The sequence below is a fragment of the Schistocerca gregaria genome, chromosome 3 (genome assembly GCF_023897955.1).
Source record: "Schistocerca gregaria isolate iqSchGreg1 chromosome 3, iqSchGreg1.2, whole genome shotgun sequence".
Classification (NCBI taxonomy): Eukaryota; Metazoa; Arthropoda; class Insecta; order Orthoptera; family Acrididae; genus Schistocerca; species Schistocerca gregaria.
In genome coordinates, this window is record NC_064922.1 from 688,894,020 (window position 1) to 688,919,185 (window position 25,166).

Genomic DNA, 25,166 nt, shown 5'->3' on the forward strand with positions numbered 1-25,166 from the left:
AACAGGTGGCGAAACGAAGGTGAAACCACGTCCAGATGTCGTGGGGTTGGGCTGCCACCCCTCAATACAGATCTCGGACGTCGTAAGCTGCGTAGACTTATGAAACAGGAGAGGCGGCGGACTGTGGCGAAACTATCATCAAACTTTAATGATGGGCAGAGTAAAAGTGGGTCTGAACACACAGTATACCGAACGCTCCTAACGATAACCCTTCGCAGCTGACGAACCATGCATGTGTCAATGTTAACACCTCGACAGCGGCAACTAAGAATGAATTGGTCTCATGATTCCCGATTCGTTCTTCACCGTGCCGATGGGACTGCGCAGATCCGTCATAGTCCAGAGGAACAGCTCCTTTGACACTTATACTGTGGGACAAAGACAAGTTGGTGGCGGCTCCATTACGCTCTGAGGAAAATTCACGCGGGCAGCCGTGGGTCTAGTGGAGCTTCTGCAAGCCACTGTGACGGCCAACGGGTACCGTACACTGGTTGCAGACCACGTACTCCCCTTCCTGACGATCATGTTTCCTGATGGCAGTGGCCTTCAACAAGATAATGCGCCATGTTACAAGGCCGGGAGTAACATGGAGTGGTTTGAGGAACACAGTGCGGAGTTCCATTTGTACCAAGGCCTCATTGCTTTCACATCACGTTACTGCTGTTATCAGTGTTGAAGGTGGACACACCGACTATTAGGTAGGTGGTCAGCACACACACACAAAAAATGGTTCAAATGGCTCTGAGCACTATGGGACTCAACTGCTGTGGTCATCAGTCCCCTAGAACTTAGAACTACTTAAACCTAACTAATCTAAGGACATCACACACATCCATGCCCGAGGCAGGATTCGAAGCTGCGACCGTAGCAGTCACACAAGCTTTTTTACTCACAAAATTAGCCATGTATGCACATGTCACAAATATTGCACACATCTGCTCCCTCCCCTCTCTCTTTCCATTTCCTCATTCCCTACCTCTGATAACCCTTGCCTGTCCACTTGTACACCGCCTGCAATGCATTCTGATGCTACACGCACAACATGCTGGTCCTGAAAACAGCCGAGATGTCAGGCATTACCAAACATTTTCACCCTTACCCCATCCAGCACCGAATACTCCAACAAGAAAGCGAGTTGGTCTTGCATTGTCACCCAGTTCAAATCTGTAGCTCTCTGGGAAGTTAGTTCAAAATCTATTGCAAAAAGTGTTGCTAAAAGTAAAATCCGTGTTCTTTATTGCCTCTGGACTGATACTGCTTTGTTATAAAATAGATTCTAGGTTATCTCCTGTAAGGATAAGCTGCACTATATACCACGCTGGTAATCAGTAAATGAAATGGCAGCACTGATATAGCTCGATGTTCTGCAAGTTATACTGTGAGATATGGAGGTGAGCCAGAACTGGTTTAATGGACTTTCCTCTGTTACAACGACCAGGCCGAGTGTGATATACAGTTTTCTACGCTCGTTTGGCCAAATTCTGTGCTGGCTCCACCTCAGGAAATGCCACACGCAACCACTTACAATACAATAACCCACAGAGCAAAGCTATTGTATAACAAAGACAGATGGCACACACTTCTCTTCCTTAGATTGTCTGACGGCTGTGGCTACGGGAAGGGCGTCCGGGCAGCACAAATTTAAAATGAAATGAAATTTGCCAAAGCATGAAAACATAGTGGGCTAGTACAAAGGTAAACTGTAGGGAAGAGAGGTTGACATTATTGTTTGAATTATAGTGAACGTAAAAACATAGTCAGCCACTTTATGAACAATGAGTAGCTATAGCGAAGATCAAAGAAGTTATTACTCTCAGGGCAGAAAAGAGATTTGAAGTTCAGAACTGTCACCTGACTTGAGCCGTCTGGTCGCGAACCCCCGCAACCCTCTGCTTAGACACTACTTTTGGCGCCGCTGAGAGTGCTTCCGCAAGCAGGCGTCCTCTTGGGACCAACCATCAGTCATGAAGTAGGAGCAGCAGGTCGCACTCGCCACGCTGATGGCTCTGAGAAGAACGGTGGCACAGCCACTCCATGTCCTGTGTGGTGTCATGGTTTTGCTTGGGATATGAAGAAACGAGACTATGTGACTCGGTCACGTTTTCTTTTTCCCTGACATACTGACCGCGTGCTGTTTTTCCACTTGCCGCAGAAAGTTTATGAACTCCGTGAAAGCGCCATCCATCTTTCTGTTTACTGGACCCTGACGAGAAGATGGATATCTGCAATACTTCTGATTGTGAAGTACTGGTTTCATCTAGATAATGTGGCTATTTCAGAGTCGACGAGACCACGCCAGGCGTGGATACAAAGAGGGGTAGCGACGGCGTGTAGATTTATCATATCAACACTACGCAGCTTTTTCCACTGATCTATACTATATCACAGTGGTCATTCATTATGTCAGCCACAAGTCAACGTTGAGCACCGAACTCATAACCTATACCGAACATGTAACAGCGTTTCTGTTCAAATGAATGGAATAGTCGCGTTGTTCCAAGGTAAACAATTAATTGTTACTATTTGAAAACGAGTTATGTAACGTAGTTTATTATTATTACCAAACTTTTAAAGTCTGAAGCACTTTAAAAGAGAGTGTAAAAAGAAAAGTAGTGTTACGTTAGAAATATATTCACATTCTGCGACTATACATTGAAGTCAGCTGTTTGCGACAAATGAAAATTTGTGTCGGACCAGGACTCGAACCCGGGTTTTCCGCTTGTCGTGAGCTATCGCGTTAACCAATTTTTTTTTGTAGTCTCATTTTGTTCGTTTTAGTTCGTTGCAATTGTTCGTGGCGGTCGTCCCCTGACGCCCGCTGAAGTTCGTTATTGATCAATTCACTCAGTTTTTCTATTACAGAGGGCAGCTAACCCTCTGACCGAACACGCTGAGCTACCATGCCAACGACCACTTCGGCTATCCGAGAACACCTCCAGGACCGATCCAGGCTTCGTCACAACACTTACGCTTGATTACCTCTCGGTTCCCGCACAGGGAGACAAATATTATTTCGTCATTTCAGCCTCTTGAAACATGGATACATCATTGGTGTTTACCGTGTATATTTTTATACGTTGTTTCTTCACAATACAATGTCCTTCACATGAATGTATGACATTGTAACCATCAATAATGTGCCTCGATGGGCTAAAATGAGGATGTAATAATATTTGTCTGCCTCTGGAAAAAACGAAAAAAAAAAACAGGTGTGTGAAGTATTCCACGATGCTCTTAGAGGAGTGTCATGTGACGTCCGCTCGGTAGAAATGCCGAGAACAGTGACGAACAAAATGAAAGAAATAAGTGTTTAAGGCGACCGATCCCGATAAATCTAGGTTCGAATCCCGGTCAGACGCAATTTTTCATGTGTCGCAAACAGCTGACAGCAATCCGTAATCATAAAATGCGAATCTATTTCGTAATGTTTACCAAGTTCCAATCGTCAGTGACGGTGTCCGTTCCTTCAGACGTGTACTCATTTCTGTAGGACGTTTTATTGTGAAAATAAAGACACTGTATATACATAGACACTGATGGCCGTTAGTCATATGATATTGTTCCCTGGTATGTTCAGGAGGACAGATTCAGACACCTAATTTGAAACGATTTTTTGTATCTTTTGCACACAGTGTCACCTACCTCTTGCGAAGAGTGAGAACTGAGTGTGCGAGTGTATCTGATAAGTGAAAGTAACTGTGACGGGTTTGTGTAGTATAGTGTCATGTTCGTGGAGCATAACGTCTCCGTCCGACAGACGGATCACCGCCAAATGCGTCAAAGGCCCTCTCTTCATGCGGAGAGGTTTGGAATTGACACAGATGTGACAGAAGTCGTGAGATACCTCCAATATGGTCTGACATCCTTTCCCCTGGCGTAGTGAAGCGACTCTACGTGGCATAGACTCATCAAGTCGTTGGAAGTCCCCTGCAGAAATACTGATCCATGCTGCTTCTGTACTCGTCCGTAACTGCGAAAGTGTTGCCGGTGCAGGATTTTGTGCACGAAGTGACCTCCGGATTATCTGAAAATAAATGCTGGACGGGATTCACGTTGGGAGATCTGAGTGGCCAAATCATTCGCTTGAATTGTCCAGAATGTTCTTCAAACCAATCACGAACAATTGTGGGCTGGTGACATCGCGTACTGTCATCCATCAAAATTTAATTGTTGTTTAGAAAACTGAAATTAATGATTGGCTGCAAGTAGTCTCGAAGTAGCCGAACACAACCATTTTCAGCGATGATCGGTTCATCTGGACCAGAAGACCCAGTCCATTCCGTGTAAACACAGCCACACCCAGAGTCACCACCAGCTTCAATAGTGACTTGCGTCCATGGCCTCGTGCGGTCTGTGCCAAGCCTACATCAGCTCTTACCAACCGAGACGGGACTTATGCGACCAGGTCCAGCTGATATGGTCACAAGCCAATGGGTGGCTCTGCGGGCGATGTCGTACTGCTAGCACGCCCGGTGTTGGTTATGTGACGAGAACAGTTAACGAGGCAAGCCCGGTGACAGAAGTGAGGGTGACACAAACTACATTCGAGGGCGAGGGAAGTGATAGTAAGAGATTGTGACTCTTAGACTCCCGCTGCCCAGAACCGGGCCTTGGGGCCTTCGTGTAGCAGCTTTTTTTGAAGTACCGGACGGCAGCGGCGGTGCCTAGCAGCAGCTGCGGCGGACTGGTGCCCTAACGGCGCGCTAACGGTCCCCCAGGGCCAGCCGTGCCGTGCGCACGCCACAGCGGCTGCTGCTGCGGCCCAGCTGCGACGAGCGCGCAGCTGTGAACGGCGCGGCTGCGCGCGAAAGTGACAACCGGCCGACGCGACGCAGCTGCCTGGTTCGTGGCTCCACAATCGCTACAGCGCCCTGCTGTTCTGCAGACTGACACTCACTGCATGCCCTGCGAATATGCAGTGTGATGACGAGGGGGGGAAAAAAAAGACATCACAATTTTGCGGTCTGCAGCCAAAGGTTGATTTCATTCGGCACTCGACGCTACTCGACTCTGTGCAAGCCTCTTCACGCTCATGCTGGCTAGGGCTGTGTTTGAACGTGACTCTGTTCGAACGGTTTTCGTTACAGTTCGGGAGATCTCTGATTCTGTTCGATCTCTCGATTAGCCCGCGACCTTGTGACTGTTGTTTGCTACTACACGTGTGTCCTCGACCGGTCTTAGCCTCTATAATGCACTGTAGATTTTAATAATAAAAATAACTGAGAAACACTGACTAAAATACCTTCTAGGGTGCAGGTCATAATAAACAACGCGCACTAATAAATAAATAAATAAAAAATAAATAAATAGATAGCAATCGCGATTCTGTCCAACTTTCCAGCTTTCTCTCGTGACGCGATATAGTGTCATCTGATGGTTATTATTTTCAAGACCAGTCTTGGGTTGTAATTTATTCTCGCACTAGGAATTAGTCATTTTACCATGATATACTTCATTTGTTAGGCATTCACTTATTGATTAATTTTCATCCTTGTTTCATCTGAATGTTGCCATCTTGTTTTCAAAACTGATTTGTAACGCTTTTACCTTACGTTATAATGGTATTTATACAGAGACTGAAAAGCTATTTTGCGACCTGCTTCGTAAGATTTTAGTCTCTCACAAACAAGTAAATAATAATATTGGGTTCAGTCAAGTCATTTTTGTTTCGGAGGACAACATTGTCACCTTAACAATCAGCATAAATGTTTATACAGGATGCTCTGAAATTCCCCTCACAAACTTCTAGGATCTGTACAGGGGATAGAGTACATAATACTTTAAACTATGTCCTACCTCTCTGACCTGGTTTGACCCTCATTGTCTCTGTGAGTGTCAGAACAAGGTTGAGTACACGTTTGCAAAATACATCGACATGACCCATCAAAAAATGGCGAAGCTGAAGATAATTGAAGATCTGGTCGTCGCTTATGTCAGGATCGTTATCCACAACGTCCGACTCCATCGTTTTTTCTTTTCGCCACAATTATGCAACGGCTTCGAGAAAGGGAAGGGGCACCTTCATCGCCAGCAGGCGTGACTGTGGTGCTCCAAGGACAAGACGAACACCCGAACTGGAAGAGCCCGTACTCCGTCAGGGTGAAGAGAACACCTCAAGAGTACATGAGCAATTCAGCGTGCAACGAATGTAAAACACGAAATGCAGTAGGTCACGTTTAATAAATAACTTGCAAAAGTGGTCTCGTTGCCAACTTGTTTTCAAATGACTCTTGCAGTCAAGCTGCATGTTTTACGAGTATGAGTATACCCGTAACGTAAAATCTATAGCACTGTTGTTGCAGCACATTTATACACAAAGCTAGTAAATCAGTCATTTCCATAGCTGCGTTAATGAAACATTAGCTTTGCCTTTAATTGACTCGCTGCAATAAGTTTGTATATACATCGCAGACTCACTCTGTATATACAGGGGCAGTGATCTTCGTATGCACTGCTCATTGACACTGTGACTTCACTACGAGCATTTATGAATAAATTGTGTATGAGTAACAGCGCGGCCTAACTACGCAGTGAATGTGATTGATTGCTGGCGTCGACGAAAGGAACGTACGCGCATTCTGAAACGTCAGAGGTAACCAGGATTTGAAATGGGAATTTTATAGCCTCTTTAATCACAGGAAACCGTGATTGAAAATGGTAGGAATGAGATGGGTATGTTACCAATAAAATATACAGGAAGATAGCCCTCGTGGTGAGCGCGGATTCGATGCGGCCCGTCGTGACCTGCTGCCCGAGGGCGCATGCGCGCTCCGAGAAATCCGAGCGGGCGAACATAATTAGCCGTTACTGCGGCGCCGAGCGAAAGCAGGTATGCGGGCGACGGTTAATTCCCTCGTAAACAGCTAACACACACGCTACGAGAGGCGCTCCTTTGCCGAAGTTAAGGATGTTTAGTTCTTGTGCGTCGTCTGACTGGGAAGCTTGTTTTTCAGTGGCGGGGCGCTGAAAACCGTGCTAAAGGTGTAACTAGTACCCTATGCATAGCGTCATCACGAAAGTAGGTGCACCATATCGCCATCACTTTCAAATCCACCTTTGTATACTTAGCAAACACGTGAAAATCGCATGGTGGAGAGTATTTTGTACTAGTATCAGCCGTTTTCTGTGTCATTCTCGTTCTGAATGACGAGAAAAGTAACAACTGAATGCCTCCTTTGCAAGGTGTCAGGCAAATCCAACACCTTCCATGAAAACCCTGACATGATAAGCAAATCCAGCAGTATGTCACATAGCTTCGAATAAATCGTGACATTAAATTAACCAAAGTAATAAGAGTAACGAGTGAGCAAATGGAATACCACAGATTAACACAAGAATGCCTAAATCCATGTCATACCTTCCCACCGTGAGACAGATGCAGTTCCGAGGGGAGAAACGAGAACCGAAGCCGAGAGCACAACTGTGTTAAGCTGAAGGCCCTACGATAAGAGCGGACACCCACGTCGCCAGCTAACCGCTGTGTCCACCCCCAGCCCATGTTAAAAGGTAGAGCCCTCCAGAAAAACAGTATATATCTTACGATAACACAAAAAGGGCCACACCAGCTGAAAGTTTTAGCGTGAAACTTTTTCGCGTCTCTGTTACGTTGCAAACTTTAAAAACATTGCCCCACCACGAAAAGTATAACGTTCCTCATTGGATAGACAGAATTTTTGTAGGCGGAGCTTAAGGTTAACATTGAGACCCTGATTCGTCAGATGATAACAGAGCCAGTTTTTTTAAAACCATCTTCGGAAAATTGTAATAAGGAGAAGTTAGCAGAAGAGTTGCTTGCGAGACGGCGAGGTGAGCGGAGCTGTGGTGCCCGCCGCCCCTGACGAACACCGACAAGGTAATGAACGCACGCGATGCCACATAACAGCGCATAAAGCTTCACTCAAAACTGCACAAGTCTCATCCGTTACACCCCCTTTTTTGCGTAATACTAGTGTAGATCGTCAATTAAAGCTCATGGTGTTCACATTTGCCACTTGAAGTAAAAACCTGAAACGCGATGATTTTTCTGTTATATAGTTATTGAGAAGCCACATCCGCCACTGTAATTTATGTCAAGTTAGATAAGTAGTTAAAGATAATTGAGGGTCACTGTAGACCATTTTGGTAGTTTTCTCTTTTGTGAAACTTCATTTAAACCTAGATTATAGATGTGATATGGCATAGGTCATCCTTCGATCCATTGTAGAACTTGGAAACGCATTCAGGAAATATTCGTTCACATTTTTGTTGAACGCAGTTGGTTTTTACCATCCTGTATTAAAACCATCTCCTTTTATCAATAGTGCAATTTATAAACAATGTTTTGTGAGTAGAATAAAATTTCCAATGGTAAACTTAACTGTTTTTTTCGACATTATTATACCAGCTAACTAAAAATAGGAAAGCCTTGAACCCCTTCCACTAAATTTAGTTAGTATTAATATTCTTTTACGGAGAGTGCAATGGAGCTGACGCTGACATCATTAAGTATTTGGTTATATCATCGCTAGTCTCACTGAACTCTTCTGAATTCTACATGTCATGTGTGGTCTGGCGTCTCCTTACCAGCAACAGGTCCCAGGTTAAAACTAGTAAATTCCCTGAAAAAAAATACGCTCAGAGCGTCGTTGCGCGAAAGTGGTAGGGAGACACGATGTAGAACAGACACACACCACGCAGAATGTTAGACCTTAAGCGCCATAGTCTACAAACGTACTGTGAAGTACATCTTATAGTATGTGGCGAAAGGTACTTCTTCTACCACATTATTCTCGCCCTTCCCTGTTCCATGCGAGACTGGTGCGTCGGAAAAACAACTGTCGATAAATTTCCGCATGATGTCTGATTTCTATTAAGGTCTCGCGTTGGTCAATTAACTTCTGTGCAAGGGCCTTCTGTTTACAGTACTCCCCCTGAATTTCAACGATGAACCTCTGTATCATCTGTCACTGGAGTTTGTCCAACATTATCCGTGACGTGTGCTTTTGCTTCAGTTTGTTTTAACTGGTCATTCCACATTAGGTCACTCCTGACGGTCACTCCTTGGTGTGTTACGGTTGTCGTTGTTTCCAGTGGCTTAACGCAAACAGTGTAATTGAACACTAATGGATTTTTCGCTTATTTATGTGCAGTAAGCTACATTTATTTCCTTTCTGGGCCAATTGTCAGTGCCTGCAGCCACCATTGATCTTAAACGTTGAGAGTTGGCAATACTCTCTTAGGATTTAAAGGTTGGTTACAGCGCGCATACACAAGCTCTGGAATCTAAGACATTGTTGCCGCGCTTCGCAGCGCACGGATTAACTAGTGGCAGCTTTGAAGCCAGTGTAGGAGCCCGCCTGCTGCGGTGCGCGCGTGCGTTGGGCGAGGCGTCGTCGCCGAGCTGCCGTACTGCTGTGTCCGCCAGCAGCGATACAGGATTTGGTAGTGAGTTAATATTTTTTTTGATTTCCAGTGCGCTTATTAATTTAAGTAGTTCAAATGGCTCTGAGCACTATGGGACTTAACTTCAGAGGTCATCAGTCTCCTAGAACTTAGAACTACTTAAACCTAACTAACCTAAGGACATCACACACATCCATACCCGAGGCAGGATTCGAACCTGCGACCGTGGCGGTCTCGCGGTTACATACTTAGCGCCTAGAACAGCTCGGCCACACCGGCCGGCTATTAATTTAAAGAAAACAGGTTGTGTATGTGGGTAGCAGCAGACGGTTATTTTGATAATGATAGGAGTTGAATTCTTAAGGGAAACCATTGTAAGGCGGATAGATTAAGTATTGATTTTTGTGATTGATTTCTTTTGTAATAGTCAGGGAATTGTTTCACTATACATTTAACTGAGAAGTATTTCAGTCTGTTTCAAGAGTTTGATTAATTGTGAATATTGCTTTAATGCCACTGGAGGCAGATTTACATACGAAGCGATTGTTCAAAGAGCTTCTAGCGTTTTTTTTTAATTGAATGAGAAAGAATTGCTTTCAGAATACAGTTTTTTTACAGCAATTAGATTTGACCAAACCCTTTCTCTTGAATTATATGTAGTTGTAGTAAGCAGAAGCAGCAACAGCAGGAGCCGCCATACAGAACATGCATTGCACTCATCATGAATAATAGGTTTTTTAATGGTTTTGTTAAGTAATGGGATGCAGCAGATCAAGCAGTGGCAGCAGAAAGACCAAGTAAGTTATTTGTTGCGCACAGGACCAACTAAAAAAAAATAAAGTTTAGGCGATTTCTGTAATAGTAAAGTTAACAAGAGTACAAGCATGAGATTTTCAGTAGAAAACACGAGATAAGGAGATAGAGCTCGCGACTTTCAGCGTGTATTCTCGCATTTCGCTATATTCAACTGGCTTTAATATTTCCAGAGACAACAGCGTCGTTTGTGAAAAAGTCTCATTGAGTATTTGCGGGCGAACACAGATCTCCCGACTGCACTAGACGACAGGGAGAAGCTGGACTACACAGCTCGGCTGGATTCTGGAGAGGCTGGAATGTAGCGCTGCAGGGAAGTGTTTACAGCGACTACTGAAAGCGGGCCGTGACAGCGACAGCCCGTGTCTGACGCGGCACTTAGCCACGGCAGTTTGCGTTACAGATGGAGGCTAATAGGCAGATCTGCTTCGGCATTCGTCCCCTGCCAGCCGTGGCGCTCAGAAACCGCTCGCTGGCGAGAAACGTGTCAGGGTTACGCGCGCGGACCTCACCATTCACAGTTGTGGGCGCTCAGGCGTTCTGGGGGACTGCAATACGGGCCTAGGTGACTTGGAACAGGGTTACTTCTCTTTCATTACGGAGAAATCGGCCGGAATCGTTCGACTGAAGGAAACAATACTGTGCATTGTTCTACGGCGTAATGTAATTTTGACACAGAGCTCAACTATGTGGCGGGCCAAATGGCGTTTCTCGGCGTCCCCATGAAATGCATAACAGAAACCATCGGTATGCCATCTCTATCGGTGCTCATGCACGTCGTTAAAGAAAACATTTATATAGGCTGTTAATAACGAAAATAACTTCTTGCTTTGAGTTCGCTGTCATTGTCAACTTCTGGTAGTAATACGTTGTAGATCGCTTAGCGTTTTCAGCTATGTGAGACCAGGTCCAGTGGCAGTTACAACGAAACTTACGCTGAAGATGGGTGTCAAAAAATGGTTCAAATGGCCTTGAGCACTATGCGACTTAACTTCTGACGTCATCAGTCCCCTAGAACTTAGACCTAATAAACCTAACTAACCTAAGGACACCACACACATCCATGCCCGAGACAGGATTCGAACGTGCGACCGTAGCGGCCGCGCGATTCCAGACTGTAGCGCCTAGAACCGCTCGGCCATCCCGGCCGGTGATGGATGTCAAATTAAGATTGTGGTGTGCATATTAAAAACATAATTAGGGGCAGTTTGCTACGTTTATGTTTTCAGTACAAATGTGTGATTATAGCCTTTTTGCATTTTACGACAGGTGTGCTAAGATCTTGTTTAATTTGTATAGTTGTTTCAGCTTTCCTTCTAAGGAAGAATGTCAGCATGGTTCCCGTGTCACAAATCGTACTGGTTTTTTACAAATTGTGTAATCTGATGCTTCTTGCCTACCAGTATGACGCTGAGAAGTAGAAGTAGAATTTAGTATGCTAAACACCTGTCACAGAATTAGTTACGCTAACAAACATTGACACATTCACCCTCTGACACGCAAGAAGAGAAACGTCCGTAAACGAATTAACACTTTCATGATTCTACGTAACCCTGGATTTTCTATTTACTATAAGAAAATTAATACGTATAGACCGGACTTGATTTCTAATTTCAACAATTTTTTTGCTCAACAAATGTTTTTTTTTTAACTTCACGACAACCAGTACTTGATATCTACAATCGCATGATTTTGTAGTTAACTGCATAGGGTTGCTGTACGCACTTATCTCTTTCTTTAAAATTTCCATTTCACTCAACTTCAATCGGACAGCAACTGACGCCGCCTAAAAAGGAACGCAAACTATCCAAGGTAAAGTCGTAACATACCCCCCCCCCCCCCCACTCTCTCTGTCTGTCTCTCTCTCTGTCTGTCTCTCTGTCTCTCTGTCTGTCTGTCTCTCTGTCTGTCTGTCTCTCTGTCTGTCTGTCTCTCTGTCTGTCTGTCTCTCTGTCTGTCTGTCTCTCTGTCTCTCTGTCTCTCTGTCTCTCTGTCTGTCTGTCTCTCTGTCTGTCTGTCTCTCTGTCTGTCTGTCTCTCTGTCTGTCTGTCTCTCTGTCTGTCTGTCTCTCTGTCTGTCTGTCTGTCTCTCTGTCTGTCTGTCTGTCTCTCTGTCTGTCTGTCTCTCTGTCTGTCTGTCTCTCTGTCTGTCTGTCTCTCTGTCTGTCTGTCTCTCTGTCTGTCTGTCTCTCTGTCTGTCTGTCTCTCTGTCTGTCTGTCTCTCTGTCTGTCTGTCTCTCTGTCTGTCTGTCTCTCTGTCTGTCTGTCTCTCTGTCTGTCTGTCTCTCTGTCTGTCTGTCTCTCTGTCTGTCTGTCTCTCTGTCTGTCTGTCTATCTGTCTGTCTGTCTCTCTGTCTGTCTGTCTCTCTGTCTGTCTGTCTCTCTGTCTGTCTGTCTCTCTCTCTGTCTGTCTCTCTCTCTGTCTCTCTCGGTAGCGATGAGGGGTTCTGCGTATCTTCGGTACGACTGCCTCATCAGTATAAACTGAATCTCCCCATCTGCAGCAGAATGTTGTCCCCCTTCTATGAAGCTTCTACAGAGGCGATTTACCACAGCTGTAGCTGTGAAGGCGGGTGGTGTGTTGTGCCTGGATATCAGTCAATAAGAACGTCTCGAGCAGTAGGCTATCACCTGGATTCAAATCGCGTTCTTGAATGCAGTTACACTCTGCTGCGAAATACCACCTTATCCAACAACTGGAATGGTTCCGTTCAACAATGTGAGTTGTTCGCGCACTGTGTGCTACAGACTATCTGCGAATGTTAGACGTGCACAGGTCAGTTCCTGTTGCTTTCGGCTGGCGCGGTGAAATCCGGCACAGCCTAGTCTAAGCTAAGGGCCGCCCTTAGCTGGTGCTGGTATGTGCAGAATGCTGTCGTTACGTCACAGCGGGCTGGAGTGATGGAAACCGGAGCCTTGGCGGCGTCTCAAGACTGCGAACCACAGAATAGTAAACCGAGACACTTTGCGGTTGCTGACATCACGTCAGGCTCGCCGTGCGACGTGAACATGAACGCGCCCAAAGCGTGCAGTTTCGGCTCGCTTTCTGCCTTGACACCACTGACGTGGAAATTTTCGTCGCTGTACACGAGTGTATTTCCCTTTTCTTTCGCAGTAGGTTCATTTGTAGGTAGTCTGACTAACGCATTCCACAATGATTGAAACAGCATGGCAGACTATGCGGACACTCTCGGCAAAAGGTGACGATCAATAGGCAGACGGAAACCGTCTGGAGGCTTAAGCTGCGACGCCGATGACGATAATGCTTTGCTCCTGTACACCGCGAATTCCTTGCTCAGAAAACAGTGTCATGTGGCTGAGGAAGCCGGCAGGTCACTCCTGTTGACAGAAAATAGATCGGATGTACAGAAATATAGACCAATAACGCTGACGTCTGTTTTTTGTAGGTTGGCGGAGCAAATTCAGCGCAAACATTGTTGCGTTCATGCAGAAAAACCATCTTTCCTCAGAGAATCAGCACAACTTTAAAAAAATCACACTTTTGAAACGCAGCTTGTTTTATTCAATCACGAGGTGAACCCGTGAATTCCGGCTAAAGGCGGTGTTATAGGGTGCCAGCGTGACTCCTCCTATCACAAACCAGGACTAACAAAGCACGTCCCCTCACAGGTGGAGTAATTGCGTGACCTGTGCGTGGACATATGCTTCTGGACACGCACCAAGGACTACCTATGCCGTCACGCCACGCCTAACTGCCGCTGTTTAACATGTCAAAGGCAGATCAACACGCCATTAGACAGATGGTCCTACCGCGCTGACTGCACAGCCTACTGTGTTGCGCTCGGTTGTAAACATCAGAGACACGTTGCTGAAGCCAGAAGGTTAGTGCTCCACACAACGAGATAGTCGTCTTGGCAGCTGCTACTTCTGGTCAACAAATATTTAATAAAATCTCTTTTTCCAGTTAGAATGTTCAGTAGCTTTCTCTGAACACTAAACGTGAATAACAGAATTCCGTCGATTGCAAGAACCATTCAAATGTGTGTGAAAACTTATGGGACTTACCTGCTAAGGTCATCAGTCACTAAGCATACACACTACGTAACCAAAATTATCCTAAGGACACACACACACACACACACACACACACACACACACACACACACACACACACACACACACACAAGCCCGACGGAGGGCTCGAACCTCCGCCGGGACCAGCCGCACAGTCCATGACTCCAGCGCCTCAGACCGCTCGGCTAATCCCGCGCGGCGAAAGAACCATTGCTCAACGTAATGTGCTAATTGAAGATGACATAGGGTGCCTTAGTGCAATATCCGTAGAGATGTGGAACACATTGCTCAATGAAGAGATTAACAGACGATCAAAACGTGTGGCGACGATCCAAAACGTTGAGGAGTCAGTCATTTGTATTTCTCTCTCTCTCTCTCTCTCTCTCTCTCTCTCTCTCACACACACACACACACACACACACACACACACACACACACACACACACATACGCGCGCGCGCGCGCGCGCGCGCGCACGAGTCCACAAAATGTGGAATGCCAACGCAGCCTGTGACAGTTTCGCCGCCGGCCGTTGTGGCCGAGCGGTTCTAGGCACTTCAGTCCGGAACCGCGATGCTGCTACGGTCGCAGGTTCGAATCCTGCCTCGGGCAGGGATGTATGTGATGTCCTTACGTAAATTATTTTCAAGTCGTTCTAAGTCTAGGGGACTGTTGCCCTCAGATGTTAAGTCCCACACAGCTTAGAGCCATTTGAACTATTTTTGAAGAGTTTCGCCTTTTATCTGTTGAAATAATATGTAATAGAGAAGAAGGTTTAACGAACTCTGAAGAGGACAATAATTGAGGAACACTGCCGTTTTTATTAAAATCAGTTGCAGTCATAAAAAATTGTCACTAATCAAAAAATGACTAACTCGTGACTGATTTTAAAGACTCGCTTGCTATTGCTCAGCACTGTTTGACGAAAAATCGTAACAAAAGAAAAGGTCAGAGTTAGCACCCCGTCGATGAGGTTGTTGGATTCTGAGGGTAAGGCTGGGAAGGAAATCGGTCGCGTTCAAGGGAACCATCCTGAAATTTTCCACAAAACTTTTGGGGAAAGATATCGGAAAACCTAAGTATGGATGACCGGAAGGGAAATTGAAGTCCATGTCTTCCGGATGCGAGTACCGTGCCTTAACGGCTCTCACGATGTCGTTTTCATCTAGAAACGAGGAAGCAGTTAAATAGTTATTGAAATGTTTGGCACACTTGAGCCAGTGACAAAACTTCGAAAGTTGAAGATTAAATTAACCCTGGGGCGAAGCGTAAATTAATCAAGTAATAAAAATATAGTTTTGATTTACTTTCGTTAGTTAACATCTTCCCCCCCCCCCCCCCCCCCCCCCCCCATGAACCATGGACCTTGCCGTTGGTGGGGAGGCTTGCGTGCCTCAGCGATACAGATGGCCGTATCGTAGGTGCAACCACAACGGAGGGGTATCTGTTGAGAGGCTAGACAAACGTGTGGTTCCTGAAGAGGGGCAGCAGCCTTTTCAGTAGTTGCAGGGGCAACAGTCTGGATGATTGACTGATCTGGCCTTGCAACATTAACCAAAACGGCCTTGCTGTGCTGGTACTGCGAACGGCTGAAAGCAAGGGGAAACTACAGCCGTAATTTTTCCCGAGGACATGCAGCTTTACTGTATGATTAAATGATGATGGCATCCTCTTGGGTAAAATATTCCGGAGGTAAAATAGTCCCCCATTCGGATCTCCGGGCGGGGACTACTCAGGAGGATGTCGTTATCAGGAGAAAGAAAACTGGCGTTCTACGGATCGGAGCGTGGAATGTCAGATCCCTTAATCGGGCAGGTAGGTTAGAAAATTTAAAAAGGGAAATGGATAGGTTAAAGTTAGATATAGTGGGAATTAGTGAAGTTCGGTGGCAGGAGGAACAAGACTTCTGGTCAGGTGACTACAGGGTTATAAACACAAAATCAAATAGGGGTAATGCAGGAGTAGGTTTAATAATGAATAGGAAAATAGGAATGCGGGTAAGCTACTACAAACAGCATAGTGAACGCATTATTGTGGCCAAGATAGATACGAAGCCCACACCTACTACAGTAGTACAAGTTTATATGCCAACTAGCTCTGCAGATGATGAAGAAATTGAAGAAATGTACGATGAAATAAAAGAAATTATTCAGATAGTGAAGGGTGACGAAAATTTAATAGTCATGGGTGACTGGAATTCGGTTGTAGGAAAAGGGAGAGAAGGAAACATAGTAGGTGAATATGGATTGGGGCTAAGAAATGAAAGAGGAAGCCGCCTAGTAGAATTTTGCACAGAGCACAACTTAATCATAGCTAACACTTGGTTTAAGAATCATGAAAGAAGGTTGTATACGTGGAAGAACCCTGGAGATACTAAAAGGTATCAAATAGATTATATAATGGTAAGACAGAGATTTAGGAACCAGGTTTTAAGTTGTAAGACATTTCCAGGGGCAGATGTGGACTCGGACCACAATCTATTGGTTATGACCTGTAGATTAAAACTGAAGAAACTGCAAAAATGTGGGAAATTAAGGAGATGGGACCTGGATAAACTGAAAAAACCAGAGGTTGTACAGAGTTTCAGGGAGAGCATAAGGGGTCAATTGACAGGAATAGGGGAAAGAAATACCGTAGAAGAAGAATGGGTAGCTCTGAGGGATGAAGTAGTGAAGGCAGCAGAGGATAAAGTAGGTAAAAAGACGAGGGCTGCTAGAAATCCTTGGGTAACAGAAGAAATATTGAATTTAATTGATGAAAGGAGAAAATATAAAAATGCAGTAAATGAAGCAGGCAAAAAGGAATACAGACGTCTCAAAAATGAGATCGACAGGAAGTGCAAAATGGCTAAACAGGGATGGCTAGAGGACAAATGTAAGGATGTAGAAGCTTATCTCACTAGGGGTAAGATAGATACTGCCTACAGGAAAATTAAAGAGACCTTTGGAGAGAAGAGAACCACGTGTATGAATATCAAGAGCTCAGATGGCAACCCAGTTCTAAGCAAAGAAGGGAAGGCAGAAAGGTGGAAGGAGTATATAGAAGGTTTATACAAGGGTGATGTACTTGAGGACAATATTATGGAAATGGAAGAGGATGTAGATGAAGACGAAATGGGAGATCCGATACTGCGTGAAGAGTTTGACAGAGCACTGAAAGACCTGAGTCGAAACAAGGCCCCCGGAGTAGACAACATTCCATTAGAACTACTGACGGCCTTGGGAGAGCCAGTCATGACAAAACTCTACCATCTGGTGAGCAAGATGTATGAGACAGGCGAAATACCCTCAGACTTCAAGAAGAATATAATAATTCCAATCCCAAAGAAAGCAGGTGCTGACAGATGTGAAAATTACCGAACTATCAGTTTAACAAGTCACAGCTGCAAAATACTAACGCGAATTCTTTACAGACGAATGGAAAAACTGGTAGATGCGGACCTCGGGGAGGATCAGTTTGGATTCCGTCGAAATGTTGGAACACGTGAGGCAATACTGACCTTACGACTTATCTTAGAAGAAAGATTAAGGAAAGGCAAACCTACGTTTCTAGCATTTGTAGACTTAGAGAAAGCTTTTGATAATGTTGACTGGAATACTCTTTTTCAAATTCTAAAGGTGGCAGGGGTAAAATACAGGGAGCGAAAGGCTATTTACAATTTGTACAGAAACCAGATGGCAGTCATAAAAATCGAGGGGCATGAAAGGGAAGCAGTGGTTGGGAAAGGAGTGAGACAGGGTTGTAGCCTCTCCCCGATGTTATTCAATCTGTATATTGAGCAAGCAGTAAAGGAAACAAAAGAAAAATTTGGAGTAGGTATTAAAATTCATGGAGACGAAGTAAAAACTTTGAGGTTCGCCGATGACATTGTAATTCTGTCAGAGACGGCAAAGGACTTGGAAGAGCAGTTGAACGGAATGGACAGTGTCTTGAAAGGAGGATATAAGATGAACATCAACAAAAGCAAAACGAGGATAATGGAATGTAGTCAAATTAAATCAGGTGATGCTGAGGGAATCAGATTAGGAAATGAGACACTTCAAGTAGTAAAGGAGTTTTGCTATTTAGGAAGTAAAATAACTGATGATGGTCGAAGTAGAGAGGATATAAAATGTAGACTAGCAATGGCAAGGAAAGCGTTTCTGAAGAAGAGAAATTTGTTAACATCGAATATAGATTTATGTATCAGGAAGTCGTTTCTGAAAGTATTTGTTTGGAGTGTAGCCATGTATGGAAGTGAAACATGGACAATAACTAGTTTGGACAAGAAGAGAATAGAAGCTTTCGAAATGTGGTGCTACAGAAGAATACTGAAGATAAGGTGGATAGATCACGTAACTAATGAGGAGGTATTGAATAGGATTGGGGAGAAGAGAAGTTTGTGGCACAACTTGACTAGAAGAAGGGATCGGTTGGTAGGACATGTTTTGAGGCATCAAGGGATCACAAATTTAGCGTTGGAGGGCAGCGTGGAGGGTAAAAATCGTAGAGGGAGACCGAGAGATAAGTACACTAAGCAGATTCAGAAGGATGTAGGTTGCAGTAGGTACTGGGAGATGAAGCAGCTTGCACAGGATAGAGTAGCATGGAGAGCTGCATCAAACCAGTCTCAGGACGGAAGACAACAACAACAGTTAACATCCTAATGAATGATATACTGGGCCTTGAATATATATTTTGTCTCAATTTTTATCTCTCCTCTGCAGTTTTGTCAGCATTTCTGAGTTCGTTGTAACATAGAAAAATATAAAAAGATGTACGAGTACTTTGAATGAAAGTAAACTAATTTTTGAATATTAACAAGGGTTTTACTGAAGTATAAACATGAAAACATTTGTTTATTGTGTAGCAGTTGTTTGTTAGTCGGCTATTGTTTCCTTTCTTTCTTCTCCTTATAGCTTTTTCTCTGATGACTTAATTATCGTACATCTTGGTGAAGTGACAAACAGCAGTGTCCCAACACATTTGTATTCCAGCAGTATTCCTACAATCTTTCCATTGGATTGATATCGTAAGGAAAGCACTCATGATTTTTCTTATTTACATGACACAAATTTTAAGGGGAAGGTGACTGTTAAGAATTCTGCATCTTAAGGCTCACTAAACAGCTCAATTTATTGAAAGTTTTCATAATGTTGAGAACAACAGAAATATAATGCAAGTCCTTTTCGCTACGCAGGAGTTATCTTTCGGCCACAGTTAATGTTGACTCAGATTTGACACTGAATATCATTTTGATCCTCATAACCAAGTGTGAGAAATATGCATCTTTTCCCAAATGGGCAATGTTTCCCTGATGTTTCTTAATCACAAACTTCTACGAACGTAATAAAAACAGCCAGTTGATTTTATAACCGCCAACAGCCTCAGGACGAAAGCGTTCACATCACTAACTGTCGATGGCATTTTCAATACAGCTGAACCTTTCGTTTTCAGCGGTATTTTTAGGTGGACGCCTAAAAAAATTGTGGTTACATGTGGTACAGGAAAATGTAAATGAGTTGAGGGGGGAAAAGCATGCATCTGAAAGAGATGGTGGTCACGTAACGGTTTGAAAGAAATCTGGTCACCGCAGGTAGATGGGAGGGAAGTAGAGGACATCGTGGTGCGTTGCACAACATGTAGCTATTCATGTTGCGTAACACACTGGATGGGACGGCCCAGTAAAATGTGTGGAGACCGCCTGCCGCTGTCTGGCGCAGGGTTAGCTGCTCAGCTGTGCGTACAGATCGCAGTCATTAAGCTGACAGGCAGTGGGGCATATCCAGAGCAGGGGAAAGCAGCGGGAGTGTGTGACAGAGCTGGACTCAGCACGGGGCCAACCGTCATTTAAGTAAACAATTAATGTGCTAATCTCATTTGACGTTGACAGTTACGCCTCACGAGACTGATTAAATGAGTCACGCGGAGCTCCTCAGTATGTTTTCTTTTCTCTAGGAGAGCAGTACGGTAATGAAAATGAGTGCCAATTGCTGTTAGGATTCCTTTGACTGCAATGCTAGATGTAACTTACTTGTCACCCGCTGCTGTATAACGTGTCGTTCTTCAGCGAAGGACTAGCGCTGTTTAACCTGAAACAAGCGGAAACAATAACGTAAGAGAACATTCAAGAAAGAGATGCTAGTAGTATGATTATAATACTACCATGTTTCTACAGTATACATTCCATAAAACTCTTTCGTACGATATAGATATCGAAGTTTGTTATTAGAGTTCAGCAGAAACGCCAAGTTAATCCTTACGTCTGTACTGCAACTGGTTATTTTGCAGTCTGTGGATGGAGACGTTCATATTTTAATGCTTTTCAGTGTACGGCGAAATATGGTTGCATTAATCGGGGCACGACAACTCGTAGAACAAGAGTTCAAAATTCTGGAAATTCTCATCGGTTACATCAACATTCTGCACGATATGAAAATAGTGTGGTGTGCTTTTAGTGGAGCACAAATTACTGAAGCGAACTTTTTCTTCCAAACCATAGCTTCTGATTGGTATGTCAACAATGTATTGCAACCTTTGTAGAGAGAACTAATTAGTAATGAAAAGACCTACACTGTTATTTCACGCAAGGCAAAGCAAGAACAAAAACCGACCATAACACGAGGTGTTTCTCATTATTATCCTTGTTTTTTGTTAGTTCTCTAAAAATAGGGTGTGGTGTATTTTCCACAAATAAATCATAAGTTATCGTTTGGTGAACAAAGATAGGTCCCATAATTGGTGTTGCACACTGCACACCACGCTCATGTTTTCACATCTAGCACACACTTTGTCTTTTGCTCTCTCTTCTTTCTCAGTTTATTATAGAATTTACTTTGAAATGTCTCAGTACATGCGGCAATATGTTAGTTGTGTTTGGAAACATGTAAATTTTATTTTTTATTATTTTTCAATTGTTCTGTTTCTGCAAATGGTAAAACATATGGTATGAAAGACAATATTTATACGTAAAACGTGTTGTGGACATTGGAAAGAGAGCTGTATAAGATAGGGCAAAGACATTATTTGTTGTTGAGTGAGTGGACGTAGTCAATGGTCGCCAATGTCTGTGAAAAATAATGGAAAATAATGGCTATGTGCTGCGGAAAAAGTAATACTTGTACAACTGTGGTGCTTACAATATATTCTAGTCACTTCATGGAAGCACTATGTGACAAATGAGACGATCCTGAATACTGCGAAGCTACTGAGTATCACCGCCACTCATAGAGAACGCCCGACCGAGGTGGCTATGACACTTGCATCGTATGGAGTACTCTTGTCTTTCTCGATGCACGCTACTTACTGAGGCAGTATTTGTCAAGAGACTGCCTCGATGTCTTGCATTGCATTCTGAAGATCACACCAAGTGCGATATGAACGCTTTTAATACAGGATTTGATGAGTGGGAATAGCTAACCCAAGACCGCAGCAGCATGGCAACAACTTCCACAAAGGCACCTGCCTCAACAATATGGCCGTGAAACGAGCGGGAAAACACGTGCTTCCGACGATACCCCTCTTTCAGGATGATACGCACTTGCGCTAGCTGTGGTAACCAAGTGGGCTTTCGCAATAGACGCCTGAATAGGCAACGAAAGCGCCTTCGTTTTGCTACTCGAATCTACCACCACGAACTATAGGCAATTTATAGCTGCTCAGTATTTTCGATAGTGTATATTTAAAAAAAATTACAATTCTATTCTCGTTCTTGGGGAATATATACAAATAGGAGGATCGAACAAGGTATCCAACAAACAATGAACAGAAAAACTTCAGAAAGCATACAAACTGACTACGACACACCACAATAAAAGAAATGTTTTAGGGCAGGCTAAGCTCAGGCACTGCAGTACAGTTGTACTATCAGATGCTCTCTATACATAAGAAACGACCACAATCGGAGCATCAGACATGAGAAAGATTAAAAAAACACAACGTAAAATCCGGAGAAAAATTTTTGGTGCTGCACACAGATTTGGTATATGGACGAAGAGACCAGCCAGAGACTTACATGAACACACAGATAAACTCACAGACATGATCAGAAACCGCCGACTAACGTTATATGAGCGCATATATACAATCAACAACAACAGACTCACAAACGGGATCTTTGATGTAATAAACAGTTCAATAAAAAAATCCATAGAAGAAACCAATCTGTTTCAAGAAACAGAAGACCTAAAACAAACAATGATCAGTATTGAAATGATGAATGAAGGGCACAAATTCAGAAACAAAATCATGAACTCGAAAATTTAAATAAAAGAAGAAAACTGGCAAACTATGGACAGAGCAAAGGGAAAAGGAACATAGCTAAAGAATGAAGAGGTTTTAACAAGAGAAACTGAAGAAAGAAACAAGAAAAAATGAATAATCATGTAATATTCAAGTTAATCTCTGTCAGGAGGCGAAAATGTGTAATAATAATAATAAAATTCTTGCTTGCTTAATGATAACGTATGCTTGAGTATTTGTGTGAATGCTATTCTCTGGCTCTGTTAAGTTATGTATTGCTTAAGTGCAGGGCTGATAGTTCTTATTATACAGTACATTACTGACCAGACTTTGTCTACCTTGATTATACACACATCAAAAAACGTTTTGCATCACCTCGATTCTGAGAGTTCCGGAACCTGCACAGAAAATTGGAATAGAGATCAACATGAACATCATTTTCGCTATTTTTATTGCTCATGAAAACCACACATTGCATGTTGTACCTCCATACAGCGAGATCTTCAGAGGTGGTGGTCCAGATTATTGTACACACCGGTGTCTCTAATACCCCGTAACTCGTCCTCTTGCACTGATGTATGCCTGTATTCATCGAGGCATATTATCCACAAGTTCATCAAGGTACTGTTGGTCCACATTGTCCCACTCCTCAACAACGATTCGGCGTAGATCCCTCAAAGTACACGATGGGCGCGCGAATTGTCGTCCATGAAGACCAATGCCTCGCCAATATGCTACCTATATTGTTGCACTATCGGTCTTAGGATAGCATTCACGTATTGTACAGTCGTTACGGAGCCTTCCATGATCACCAGCGGTGTACGTCGGCCCCACATAATGCTATCCCAAAACATTAGGGAACCTCCACATTGCAACACTCGCTGGACTGTGTGTCTAAGGCGTTCAGCCTGACCGGGTTGTCTCCAAACACGTCTCCGACGATTGTCTGTTTAAGGCATATGCGACACTCATCGGTGAAGAGAACGTGATGCCAGTCTTGAGCGGTCCATTCGGCATGTTGCTGGGCCCATCTGTACCACGCTGCGTCGTGTCGTGGTTGCTAAGATGAACCTCGCCATGGACGTCGGGAGTGAAGATGTGCATCATGCAGCCTATCGCGCACAGTTTGAGTCGTAACACGACGTCCTGTGGGTGCACGAAGAACATTATTCAACATGGTGGAGTCGCTGTCAGAGTTCCTCCGAGCCACAATCCGTATGTAGCCATCGTCCACTTGGACGGCCTGAGTAAGGCATATCATCGGCAGATCCTGTCTCTCTGTATCTCCTCCAAGTCCGAACAACATCGCTTTGGATCACTCCTAGACGCCTGGACACTTCCCTTGTTGAGAGAGCTTGCTTCCTGGCACAAAGTAACAATACGGACACAATCGAACCGCGGTATTGAACGTCTAGGCATGGTTGAACTGCACCCAACACGAGCCTGTGCCCCCTTCCTGGTGGAATGACTGGAACTGATCGGCTGTCGGACCCCCTCCGTCTAATAGGCGCTGCTCATGCATAGCCATTTACATCTTTGGGGGGGTTTAGTGACATCTTTGAACAATCAAAGGGACTGTGTCTGTGGTGCAATACCCACAGTCAATGTCTATCTTCAGGAGCACTAGGATCCGGGTGATGCACAACTTTTTTTTATGGGTGTAGTACATAGTTTCATCGAATTTTTTCATTTCACAAATACACAGATGAGGGCACGGTATACCTACTCGTGCTACATTGCTCCACTTTCGTTGATGTTTTAACACAATGTAGCGTACGTTCAGTATTCCTACTACGAAAGCTGTTTATGTAGTAAAACTCACCGCTGACATCACAAGGTCTGAGAGTTGATGGTGTTTTATTATCTTTCTCAAGTGCTAAATGGCGGGAAGGGTTTTTTCTAACTGCCTTCCAAGGTTATATAGTTGGGTTGTAATCCATACGGTCCCTGCTAGAGTTCTTCTAAGGGACAGTAGCGAAGCTGTCGATTGGAGCTTCCCTCTGTAGTATCGGTTTCCGTGCAATGCCGGACACAGTTCTGCCATCAAACGTGAAACACACGCTGCTCAACGTAAATAACCTACTGACTTAAAACGGTGTTACTACCTCGTGAAACACAGCGATTCTCTTCAGGTCGTCGCAGTTAAGCAACGTCGGGCGTAGCCAATATATGGATGGGTAACGAGCTGTTGGCCGCTTTCCCTTGCCTTTGCGGAGGTAGGGAGGGAAGGATAATGGTATAAAGCCCGTGATAATCAGTCTTTGTCCTGGATTAAATTCCAGACCTCTTCGCAGCGCATCCTGAAGTGAGGGCAAGTGACACTGTTTCTAGCGGTCCTTCCGTCGGATGGGGACGTTAAACTTCGAGGACCCTTTGATGCTACTGGAGAGGAGCTGGCTATGTGATGACACTGTGTTTCAACCTTCAGCCTCTCCCTTTTCTCATCACACACACACACACACACACACACACACACACACACACACACACACACACACTACAGTCACCAGATACACTCAGTCACAAAACTCTCACACTTCGCGATGGAAAGGTGCCAACCCGCGTGAAGGAGTCTGCATTTGGACGCTGAACCTACATTTGGGAGTGTCCCACCCAACCATGCAATACTACTTCACTTTTTACCCGCTGATTGCCCATTACATTCGCCAGCAGCTGTATGTATGCTCCGTTCTGTCACCCAAAACAAGCCGCAGATTTT

At 44.2% G+C, this 25,166-nt stretch overlaps 1 protein-coding gene across 3 annotated transcripts in view; it reads right to left on the minus strand.

The window, feature by feature from the left end:
• LOC126356200 (uncharacterized) overlaps positions 1-25,166 on the minus strand; it is an 878,454-nt gene that overhangs the window by 624,715 nt on the left and 228,573 nt on the right. For all 3 annotated transcript variants that reach the window (XM_050007000.1, XM_050007001.1, XM_050007002.1), the window contains one exon: positions 20,241-20,298. The gene's annotated coding sequence lies outside the window, so the exon portion shown is untranslated. The remainder of the gene's footprint in view (positions 1-20,240; positions 20,299-25,166) is intronic.